Below are 12,805 nucleotides of genomic sequence, written 5' to 3' on the forward strand. Positions count from 1 at the left end.
GGCCCCTCTGAGGTCGAGCTTGGTGAACAGTTTGGCTCCTTGGAGCCTATCGAAGAGCTCGGGGATCAATGGGAGCGGGTAGCGATCCTTCTTGGTGATGGCATTCAAGCCGCAATAGTCTATGCAAGGGCGGAGTGAGCCGTCCTTCTTCCCTACAAAAAAGAAGCCGGCCCTGGCAGGAGATCGGGAAGGACAAATGAAGCCCTTGGAAAGGTTTTCTGTAATGTATTTGGACATGGCGATAGTCTCTGGCAGAGATAGCAGGTACACCCGGCCCCGGGGTGGTGTGGTACCGGGCAACAAGTCTATCGGACAGTCAAAGGGCCGGTGTTGTGGAAGAATCTCGGCCATTTCTTTGGAAAATACCTCTGCGAAGGCTTGATAGGCTGTCGGCAAGAGGCTGGAAAGCAGAGCAGGACTGGACGTGGAGGCCGTAGCACCTGAAGGCAGTGCGAAAAGCAGAAGGGGCTCCACTGGGTGAACTGGAGAGTGTCCCACTGAATCACAGGTGAATGACGACGCAGCCAGGGTAGTCCCAGCACCAGAGGGTGCACAGCCCTTTCCAGCACCAGGAAAGAGATCTCTTCTGAGTGAAGCACCCCCGTCTGGAGAATCAAAGGAGCCGTGACGGAGGAGATAGCCCCGGGGAGCAAGGTGCCCCGGATGGATGTGATGTGCAGTGGTGGGTCTTTCGGCAGCATGGCCAGACACAATTGGTAAACCAAGTCTGCTACTATAAAATTACCATCTGCCTCAGAGTCAACAAAAGCCAGGGTTTGGAGCTCTCCTCCGGGGTATTTCAAAGTCACTGGAATTGAGCATTGAGGAGCAGAGCCCGCATAGCCTAGGAGTAGCTCCTCAGGATGTCCTAGGTGCGGTCATTTCCCGGACGCTCTGGGCAGCGGGAGAGGAAGTGTCCTTTCCCGCCACAGTACAAACATAGCTCCTTGATCGACGTCTCCTTCTCTCCTCCGCGGTTAACGGAGCCCGTCCTAGTTGCATAGGCTCACTTGGCGAGGAGGTAACGGGAGGCATCTTGGGAACCACGGGCCTGGCGGAACCTTGGGTAGCCGAAGGGAACCTTCGTGAGGGACGCCCTTCCTTGTCCCCTTGCTGTAACAGGCGGTCCACACGGCCAGCCACATCGATGAGGTCGTTCAGATCGTCCGGAAGGTCCCGGCCCGCCAGCTCATCTTTGACACGGCTTGCCAAGCGCTCCAGATAGATGCCCCTTAGACAGTCATCCCGCCAACCAACCTCCATGGCAAGAGTGCGGAAATTGATGGTGTAGTCTGCCACGGACCGGGCCCCTTGCTTGAGATGCAATAGTTCAGAGGTGGCAGTGGTTTGACGGACTGGACCATCGAAGGTTTGTCGGAAATTGAGCACAAATTCCTGGAGATTGTGCAATAGAGGGTCCTGACGCTCCCACATGGGAGAGGCCCAGTCAAGTGCCCTTCCGTCCAGTAGGGAGAAGATATATGCTACTTTTACAGAGTCTGAGGGGAATTGTGCTGGCAACAGGGTGAACCGGACATAACACTGGTTCAGAAAACCCCGGCACGCCTTGGTATCCCCTGCGTAGTGGGTCAGTGCCGGTAACTGGGTCACTGAGGTGGCGTTGAGTACTGGAGCAGGAGGAGGTGCTGGAGGCGGGTCCGAAGGTAAGGCCTCCAGGCGATATACTAGTTGCTCCACGGTAGCCGCGAGGGTATCGATGCAGTGCTGCTGTTGTTGGAGGCGCTGCGCCATTCCTGGAAGGTTCCCAGCCTGTAGGCTGGGAACCTCCCAGCCTACAGGACCTGCCAGGTCCATGGCCTTGCAAGCTGTTAACGTTCAAGGATAGTGTTAGTCAGAAGGTAGACCCTTGGGCCGGGCTGCCAGAGGTGACAGATTGGCAGACCGGGAGGCGGAGTCAGATGCCTGGGAAGACTTCACCCGGAGCCCAGAATCCCCCAGGGAGGAGCCCGTAGGGACCCAGGCCCTTGGGACTTAGGCTGAGTAGGGGAAGTTCAGAAGCTAGATCAGAGGAAGTCCGTCAGGTAGCCGGAAGGGAGCAGACCCCAGATCAGATCAAGGCGGGGAAGGAGCAACAGAGTCCAGAGCGATCCGAGGCAGAGCCAATGCCCCGTGGGCCAGGTTAGGGCAGCAGAAGAATGGCAGGAGTTCTGTAGCAAGGTGGAGTCTGGGCCGGTAGCAGGCAGGCGGGCGAAGTACAGAAGTAAACCGGGATTGAGGCAGGTGGCAACTAGGCAGGCAGAGTACTGAAGCAGGCCGAGGTCGAGGCAGGTGGCAGACAGGTAGGCAGAGTACTGAAGCAAACCGGGGTCGAGGCAGGCGGCAGGCAGGCAGTGTACTGAAGCAAACCGGAGTCGAGGCGGGCGGCAGGCAGCAGGCAGGTAGGCACTGTACTGAAACAAACCGGAGTCGAGGCGGGCAGCAGACAGGCAGGCAGTGTACTGAAGCAAACCGGAGTCAAGGGTCAGGAAGCCAAATGAGAACGTCACTGAAGCAGGTACAGGAACGGATGGCAAATAGTATTCAGAGAACCTCGTTGCAAGGTGTCTAGCAGGAGACTGGATGCTGGTTAAATGCGGTCCGGGGCGTGACGTCAGCAAAAGGGGCCGTCCTGAACTTCCAGGTGCTGGGCGCACATAAGGCAATTCCGCGCGCACGAGGCCGAACGGGAGGGGCGGAGCTTCTGGCGGCCTGGACGGCGTTCTCCACATGGCAAGGCAGTGGCCTGGTGGCCTACAGAACTGGGAACCCGGCGTGGTCCTCCATGGACCGGAATGGAGGTAAGCGGACCCGACCCCGAACATGGGAGAGGCGGTCGGGGCCGCAACATTAGTAACATTTCAGACCCAACAGGAAATGAATCTGGTTATGCATGCATATTTTAAAAACATGAGTATTGAATTCTTAGGTGATAAGGTCAGGGTATACCCCGACCTTGCCAGAAGTATTATTTATTTATTTAGCATTTTTCTATACCGACTCTCCAATAACAGAATTATTGATCAATTTGGTTTACATTCTAAACAATAACAATGACAAGTAAATGTCTTACAATGAACAGGTCAAATTAACTTGGATTAAGATATATGGGGTTAATAACATAATTAAAAGGTACGGTGCCTAATGTAGTCTAGATAAACAGGTGGTAGTATAATGTTATTAGATATTAGACTGTCAAAGAATATGTGATTTCTAGAGAAGGTCTATATAGTTCTCTAGCGTGTTACCACGGAGGGGATCATTGGCAGGGATATTCCGCAAGTTGATGTTATGGGAAAGCTTGGTTGAATAACCAAGTCTTGAGTCGTTTTTTAAATGTGGTGGAGCATTGCACTGATCTGAGATCTGACGGGAGAGTGTTCCAGATTTTAGGACCAGCTGTGGAGAAAGCTCTTTTACTTAATGCTGACTTCATCGGTGGGATTTGAAGGTTGTTTTTGTAGGCTTGTCTCACTGGTCTGGTAGAGGTGTGGAGTTGGAGAGGGAATTTGAGCTCGAGTGGTGCCAGGTTGTGTAGTGCCTTGTGGGTTACTGAGAGCACTTTGAAAAGTATTCTGAATTTGACGGGAAGCCAGTGTAGGCTTTTTAAGATGGGTGAGATGTGGTCTCTTTTGTTGGACTTGGTTAAGATCCTCACTGCAGCGTGTTGCAGCATCTGTAGCGGTTTTATGGCGTTGGCAGGGAGACCCAGTAGAAGTGAGTTGCAGTAATCTATTTTCGTGAGAATGATTGCTTGTAGAACTAATCGGAAGTCTTTAAAATGTAGGAGAGGTCTCAGTCTTTTTAGGACTTGTAATTTGAAGAATCCGTCCTTTACGATGTTATTTATGAGTGATCTGTAATTCATAAGTACTCAGATTAGACACAAAGCTTTTCTTTCTTTAAAGCCTAGCATCATGGCATTGAGGGCAACTATGGTTATAAAATTATATATATATATGGTTATAAAAAAAATAGCTTCTTTCACCTCACCTTTTAACCATGTCACTAATCGTTTTGCCTTCTTTCCACCTTTCTTAATGTGTGGAATACATCTGAAGTGATATGTAATTTCTTACATGAATATCGGTATATAAAAGTGTTACATAAATAAATAAATAAAATACCCATGTAAATGTGTAATAAAACAACAGGGAAATGTTTTTATTTTCTTTGAGGTATCTCAATTGCAAGATTTTCTGAATGCTAGGATGCAGATATCTATTAAAGATGGAGGTGTAAGTAATTAGTATATTGTTGAAACTTTCATGAATATCCAAATTATTCTACTATAATGTTTTAAAAAAAAAAAAAAATTCCTCATTTACAAATTTCGTCCTCTTGGAATTGCCTCTATGATGTTTAGTTTTTTAACAAATATATTTACTTCTTATCTGTAAGTTGTGTTATTAGAATGTATGTTCAAAACTTTAATATTTCATTTTGCAAAGTTGATTTTTACTTTGTAATAGTTTTGAAAAACTAATAAATAATAATAAAAAAAACCTGAAGCAGATTTGTGAGGCAAGACTTGCCTTGGGTAAAGCCATGCTGACTTTGTTCCATTAAACCATGTCTTTCTATATGTTCTGTGATTTTCATATTTAGAACACTTTCCACTAGGGATGTGCAGACAAAATGTTTTCGTTGATAAGTTGATTTAAGTTGAGGGTCGATTTCGTTCAATATGGACATATGGAGAATTCCATAAGTTGAGGGTCTGTCCATACATTCACCGGTTCCCTAAATAAAAATTTAAACCCCTCACCCTCCTTAATCCCCCCCCAAGACTTACCAAAACTCCCTGGTGGTCCAGCGGGGAGTCAGGAAGCCATCCCTGTATTCCTTTGTGAGGAGCACGTGAAGTCGGCGTCACGTCGAGTGACGCCGACGTCACGAGCTCCTCCGCCCCTCCGCTCCCGGACCCCCGCTGGACCCAACCGGAACTTTTGGCCAGCTTGGGGGGGTCAGAGGCGGAGGCGCGGAGGGGGGGTCCGGGAGCGGAGGCGCGGAGGAGCGGAAGCGGAGGCGCGGAGGAGCACGTGACGTCGGCGTCACTCAACGTGACGCCGACTTCACGTGCTCCTCGCAAAGGAATACAGGGGTGGCTTCCTGACTCCCCGCTGGACCACCAGGGAGTTTTGGTAAGTCTTGGGGGGGTCAGGAGGGTGGGGGGTTTAAGTGTTTATTTAGGTTCAACGTATTCAATATAGCTATGTTGAATACGTTGGAACTCGTGATGCGTTTCTCCTCAAACCTTTTTTTTCTCTTTTAAAAATATAAGTTGCGTTTTACATATGCGTTCAAAACGAATGCACACCCCTACTTTCCACTATTGTTCCTGGCACTGAAGTCAGGCTAACTGGTCTGTAGTTTCCAGGATCACCCCTGGAGCCCTTTTTAAATATTGGGATTACATTAGCCACCCTCCAGTCTTCAGGTACAATGGATGATTTTAATGATAGGTTACACATTTTACTAATAGGTCTGAAATTTCATTTTTTTAATTCATTCAGAACCCTGTGGTGTATACCATTTGGTTCAGGTGATTTACTCCCTTCTGTTTGTCAATCAGGCCTACCACATCTTCAAGGTTAACCGTGATTTTGTTCAGTCCATCTGAATCATTACCCATGAAAACCTTCTCCGGTATGGGTACCTCCCCAACATCCTCTTCAGTAAACACCGAAGCAAAGAAATCAGTTAATCTTTCTGTGATGGCCTTATCTTCTCTAAGTGCCCATTTAACCCCTCGATCATCTAACGGTCCAACTGACTCCCTCACAGGCTTTCTGCTTTGCATATATTTTAAAAAGATTTTACTGTGAGTTTTTGCCCCTACGGCCAACTTCTTTACAAATTCTCTCTTAGCCTGTCTTATCAATGTCTTACATTTAACTTGCCAACACTTATGCCTTATTCTATTTTCTTCTGTTGGATCCTTCTTCCAATTTTTGAATGAAGAACTTTTGGCTAAAATAGCTTCTTTCACCTCACCTTTTAACCATGTCACTAATCGTTTTGCCTTCTCTCCACCTTTCTTAATGTGTGGAATACATCTGAACTGTGCTTCTAAAATGATATTTTTTTAACAATCACCACACCTCTTGCACACTTTTTACCTTTTTAGCTGCTCCTTTCAGTTTCTTTCTAACTATTTTTCTCATTTTATCAAAGTTTCCCTTTAGAAAGTTTAGCACCAGAGCTGTGGATTTGCTTACTGTCCCCCTTTAGTCATTAATTCTAATTTGATCATATTATGTTCACTATTGCCAAGTGGCCCCACCACCATGACCTCTCTCACCAAATCCTGTGCTCCACTGAGAATTAAATCTAAAATTTCTCCCTCTCTTGTCAGTTCCTAAACCAATTGCTGCACAAAACTGTCATTTATTCCATCCAGGAACTTTACCTCTCTAGCATGTCCCGATGATACATTTACCTAGCCAATCATTGGAGTAATTAAAATCTCCCATTATTACTGCACTACCAATTTGGTTAGCTTCCCTAATTTCTCTTAGCATTTCACTGTCCATCTCACCATCTTGACCAGGTGGACAGAGGTATACTCCTATCACTATAGTCTTCTCCAACACACAAAGGATTTCTACCCATAAAAATTTGATTGTGCATTTAGTCTCATGCAGGATCTTTATCCTGTTGGACTCTATGCCATCCCAGACATAAAGCGCTAGACCGCCTCCCAAATGCTCCTCTTTATCATTGCGATATAATTTGTACCCCAGTATAGCACTGTCCCATTGGTTGTCCTCCTTTTACCATGTCTCTGAGATGCCAATTAAGTCTATGTCATCATTCACTGCTAATCACACAAATCTTAACCTCGGTAGAAAAATGTTTTGCTTTGAATAGGTAAAGTTTGTAGGACCTTCATGACCTCAGTTTGCAAATAGTAACAAACTGGATAGACCTCTGGTCCAACTTTATTATTTTTATTTTCCAAACTCACTAAGAGTAACAACTTTTTATGAGAATTTTTATCTATTTACTTAAAAAGTCATAAAAGTCCCCAGGGCAAAATAGATCATTTCCTATTATTTCACGAAGAAAAGAGAGCATAGTGATATCAAACACTTTACTTAACTATGCAGTCCGTACATCATCCCGACATGGCCATGTTTTGATTGATCTCTGCTTCAGGGGGCCTTCGCATCCATATTAACCTTGCTCTCTGTCACTGCCTTTGCATTCCTAGCGTCCAGATCTATTCCCTGACTGGACATTTAAGTTAAGTGTTTGATATCTCAAAAAATATATAGTTGCGATGGAGAAGGTACAGAGAAGGTCAACCAAAATGATAAAGGGGATGGAACAGCTCCCCTATGAGGAAAGGCTGAATAAATTTTGGCTGTTCAGCTTGGAGAAGAGATGGCTGAGGGGGGATATGATAGAGGTCTTTAAGATCATGAGAGGTATTGAATGAGTAGATGTGAATCAGTTATTTACACTTTCAAATAATAGAAGGTCTAGGGGGCATTCTATGAAGTTAGCAAGTAGCACATTTAAGACTAATCAGAGAAAATTCTTTTTCACTCAATGCACAATAAAGATCTGGAATTTGTTGCCAGGAGATGTGGTTAGTGCAGTTAGTGTAGCTGGGTTCAAAAAAGGTTTGGATAATTTCTTGGAGGAGAAGGCCATTAATGGCTATTAATCAAGTTTACTTAGGGAATAGCCATTGCTATTAATTCCATCAGTAGCATATAATCTTCTTAGTGTTTGGGTAATTGACAGGTTCTTGTGGCCTTGTTTTGCCTCTGTTGGAAACAAGATGCTGGGCTTGATGGACCCTTGGTCTGACCCACCATGGCAATTTCTTATGTTCTTATGTTCTAGCTTCTGGCTACCTTTTTTTTTTTTTTAATATTCCAACACACTAACTATTGCTTATTAGCTGCCTTACTGACTATTTAAAAATACAAACAGTCAAATGTCTGTTTATTCGCTGCCTTACTGACTATTAAAAGCACAAACACACTAGCGTGAGTCATAAGGAAAGTGGGGGAGTCAACAATAGAAGCATAGATATTAAATAAGAACAAGATAATGTCACCATCTCCAGTTTCATCTTAACCCATCTACATTCCCTATCAGGCTGTTGATGTATTAAATCTAAGATAATTCATCAAGAGGTTAGCAACCCCATTCTGGGGGAATGCTAGGACAGCTAATCCCATTGAAGATAGCTTCATAGACTTCTTTTCAAATAAGTCTCTTGGAGGAAAAGTATATCAGCCCTTGCAGTTTTAAGGTAAAGAAATATGTTCTTCTTTTTTATAAGATTGTTATAACCCTTAATATTTAAGGAGAGAAATTTTAACCCAGACCTCATTGCATTTATCACAGTTCATTATCCATAAGAGTGAAGGGATCAAAAAGTAAAAAAACAGAAGTCCTACTCCTCAAACCACAGAGTGCATGTGAACACTGTTGAGAAAAGATCCTGAACAAGAACCTGAGGGGATTCCAAACTCCATCTAGTACCTGTATTACAATATTTAGGAGTGCCACGAAAACCCAAGCACAATCAACATATGGAACAATCACAAGCATATCAGTGTACCAGTCAACACAAACCAAAACATATGAAAAAAAGATAAACAATGTTCCCTTCCACATAAAAGTAAAATTAGGACTGCAGACCACTCACTATCAACACATGTCAGAAAAACTGAGAGAACAAGAAAATAAAAAAGGGGTTCCTAAAGAACAAGGAAAAAACTTTTAAAGTCAATACATAATTGCAGCATCAATCCATAGCCACACAAGGGCATCCACATGCTCATATCCAGGTTCCACACACAACATTCTGACATTTTTAAAATCAACCATGACATGATAACATTATTCAAACAGATTAACATTACTGATATGTAACGGGGAAGAGAAGAAGCATTCACACAAAATTTTCTAAACATCAGCCCAAACCATTAAAATCAGCAGACCACGTAATCTCTGGCAAACCAACAATACTCACAAAGGACCAAATGTACAAATATACACATGCACAAATACTGCACTGTCTGCACAGTCATGCAACAGGTTCAAACATGACTATGGGGGTCATTCATCATTTTGCGATAGGCCGTTATCACACGCTTTATGGCATATCATAAATTGCTTATGCAAATAAATGTATTATTCAACAGAGAGGAGTTTGGGAGGGGTTTATGGAGATTAGGGGCTGCCAGCGCTGTGTACGATAAACTATCACACAATAGCACGGGCAATTTCACGGGAAATAGCTACAGCTTTTCCCAGGGCACTTGAGGGGCGAAAATGGCTAGCGCGGCCTATATTGCCGAGTATGATAACGCAACACCACTTGCATTACTGTATGCTTCAATGCAGCCAGCTGCTCATTTGCCTGCCCACACCCCTTTTCCTATCACGGGCTATCATTTCACTATAATTATAGCAAAATGATGAATCTAGGCCTATATCAGAAATAATGCATAATATCCCCACATACCAGAATTCATGTCAAAAAAGATTTAAAAAAACCAAACAAAAAAATATGCAACTCTATATATCACAATCCAAACAAAATTCTGTAGAAATCTCCTAGTGCTTCCAAAAAGACATAGGAACAGCACAGAGTATCGAACATGGAATCTGGAGTTCTTGGTAGTGTCTTCACTTCACCTCCATTGTAATGCTGGAATATTCATCCAGGAATGAGTGCAGAACTTTGGGATACTCTAAATTCTTGGTGATGTTATTAACAGTTACTGTCATCCTCACCAGATAACATAAACCTTAATGAGAGTTCTTTTATTTCAGGTGATCTCACATAGCCAAAAATTGCTTCTTGTATTGCACTATGAATTTACTAAGGTCAGGAAGTATCAGCATCAATTTCTCCTCATGCTGCAGAGGAGCCCCAGCTTGAGCCTTTGTTAAAATTTACAGGGCTTGCAGGTACTGCATAATTCTTAGAGCAATTCATCTCCTTGGGATACATACAAGGGTGACACATATGCTCTCTGAATTTGCATGTGCAGAATTCAAATCCAGAAGTTTAGACAATAAATGTGTATAACGCTAATCAAGTCGGAACCCTCAGCATATTCTGGAATTCCAAGAACATGGATATTATTCCTCCATGTTCTGTTATTCAGCTCCTCAAAATTTTTCTCTAGTGTTGCAACTTTTTAACTTGATCCTGTAACTCAGTAATTCTCTCTGAACTAGCCATAACCTTGTGATCCAAAACCTCAGAATTGGATTCAGCAGCAGTAAGTCTTTCTTTTGGAGTTGTCTTGAATCAAACCCTTAATTTGTACAAGCTCACTCATAATGGACTGCAAGGAAACCTCCAAGTCTGGAGGCAATGCCATTTTGGTCAGAGTTGAGGGATCCAGCTTGGATCTTTTAGCCACTTGATGCAGTTAGAGGGAGGATTCTCTCATTACATTTTGGGATGTTGCCATTTCCAAAGTATGATTTAGATTAATCGGGGTCTAAACAGGAAATTAAAATTGTGAGGATTAAGTATTAAGGAGTTGGCCTTGAGAGAAGGGTCTCCAGGCATAAACATATATGTAAATATTTTATACATGGAGAAAATACAACTTTCTCACGTAAAACCCTGATTTATGTGTGTAAGTCAGTATATTTTGAAACGTGTGCGTAACTGAAATCACCAGTTTTCCAATTCCTCCTCCAGTAGACTCAGTCTTTCTTCAGGTCAACAAGACCTTCCTAGTTCTTCAGCCTGAACTCCTGCAGTTCTCCCAGACCTTCCACCCATTCAAAACTTGACAACAGACCAATCTGGTATCAATTGTGCAAAATAATTAGTGGTATGAAATTGTGAGAAGAGGTTACCACATGTACTAGTATAAGTCTCTTATAAAATAGCAACTTACATGTATACTTCTCTTATCCGCACCCCAGAATGCCCATAGACTGCCTTTTTTTGAGTAGGTAAATGTAGGCACGAAAACAAAAATGCACATATATTTTTGATGTTTATAAAACAGCATGTATGCAAGTACAAACTACATACACATTTATATGCTAATTTTAAACATGTAACTACTTTATAAATTCACTTCATACTTTCCAGACCCCATCCCTATATCAGTGCCATCCACTTTCAGTATAGCTAAAAGTTGTAATGAGAAGAGCAACAGGCTCCTATCCCGGAGGGACAGTAAGCGGGTCCAAACTAAACAGTTGTCAAGCTATCCCAAAGTGAAACAGCAGGGGGCGTTTAGACTACCTGTAAGGACTACAATACCCAGAGTTCCAGAGCGGCAGTGGAAGGCTCGTGACCAGGCTGAGGCTGAAGTGGCTGCTGAAGGTGATCTGGGGGAATTAGATTCAGCTGAGTCCATGCTGTGGGAAGGAGAAGGTGTGTCCCTGAGTGAGGAGGAAAAGGAAGGGAGCAGTTTCTCTGAGGAGGAGGAGATGGACTGGGAGTTGCCTACAGAGGAATCTTCTTTATCCAGCATGGAGATAGAGTAAGTGGGGAAGTAATGTGAAACAGAACTGAGAAAGAACCTGTTGGGGGAAATTGTTTGTCTCACCTGTTTTTCCAAAAAGGCACTAACTAAAGAAGGTGCTGACTGTGTGGTAGAGGTAAAACATTACTTATAGCACAGCTGTAGGGGAGAAGGGGCGAGTTGTGCTGGATCCCAAACAAAAAAGGGCTGTTAAGGCTAGGATTAAAGCCTAACAGCAGACATTTGGATAAAGAGGTTCCAGGTTGCAGTTTTTCTGTTACGGGACTATAGAAGAAGTATTACTGCACAACATTGAAAGGAATAAGCGGGAACTAATACTAAACTATTCTTTGTTGTTTTGTTTTGTTTGTTAACCCTTCCCCTGTGGGGGGGGGGAACTGTTATTCCCCCACTTGTGTGGACCTTGAAAAGGGTACTGACTAGAGTGACTAGCCCTGTTAAGGATATGGGCCTGATTTGAAAGGCTTGCAAATAACCACGTTGGAGGGTTGTCAGAGCCACTAGGATTACAGCGGACACCAGCGGTTGCAGCCGGGCTATCGGGATTGGAGGGCCTGCATAGCTTTGGAGGAAGAAATTAAGCCCAACTGTGGAGCCAGCCGGAGGAGCCCATGACAAAGTATACATACTTCATTCAGTGTGCACAGTTTTAGTTGCTTTCATAGGTGTGTATGTACAATAAGCAAGTATAAAAACTTCTGCTTATTGCTCCTATACAGCTGAATTTTTAAATGCCGGCACTCGCAAATACCACGAGCTATGCGTATGGCCAAGCCAAGCGTGTGCCGAACGGATTTTTCAAATGGCCCAGCCTCTCGTGTATCTCCCGGGACATGCACAAGTGCCAAGCTAGTGAAAAGGGGTGGGCTGGGGGCAGAGTCTGGGCAGGGATGGGGCAGGGGCCGGCTGAGACAGCGGCCATTAGGCCATGCCCTGGGGAATCACGTGCAGGCAGCCAGCTGGCGCGTAGAACTTATTTCACCAGCAAGATGAAGTAAGTTCTACAACAAAAAATATTCTAATAGTTAGGGGGGAGTTAGGAGTTGGGGAGGAGAGAGGAAAAGGGAGGAAGAATAGGTAGGGGGATAGGGAGCGGACTGGGAGGGAACTGGGGTAGGTTTGATTGTGTCACTGTGTGGTTTTTTTCTAAAATCCCGCCCTTGCATGACCATCTGTGCGCTTATGCATGCGCTGATCTAAAATCGAGTAAGCATGTGCGCATGGGTAGACTGTTTTATAACATGCACGCAGCAACGCGCTTGGTATAAAATCGGTACATCTTTAAAAATCCACCTTTTTGGCAGCTATAATAAAGG

The sequence above is a fragment of the Rhinatrema bivittatum genome, chromosome 2, assembly GCF_901001135.1.
Source record: "Rhinatrema bivittatum chromosome 2, aRhiBiv1.1, whole genome shotgun sequence".
In the NCBI taxonomy this organism is placed as follows: Eukaryota; Metazoa; Chordata; class Amphibia; order Gymnophiona; family Rhinatrematidae; genus Rhinatrema; species Rhinatrema bivittatum.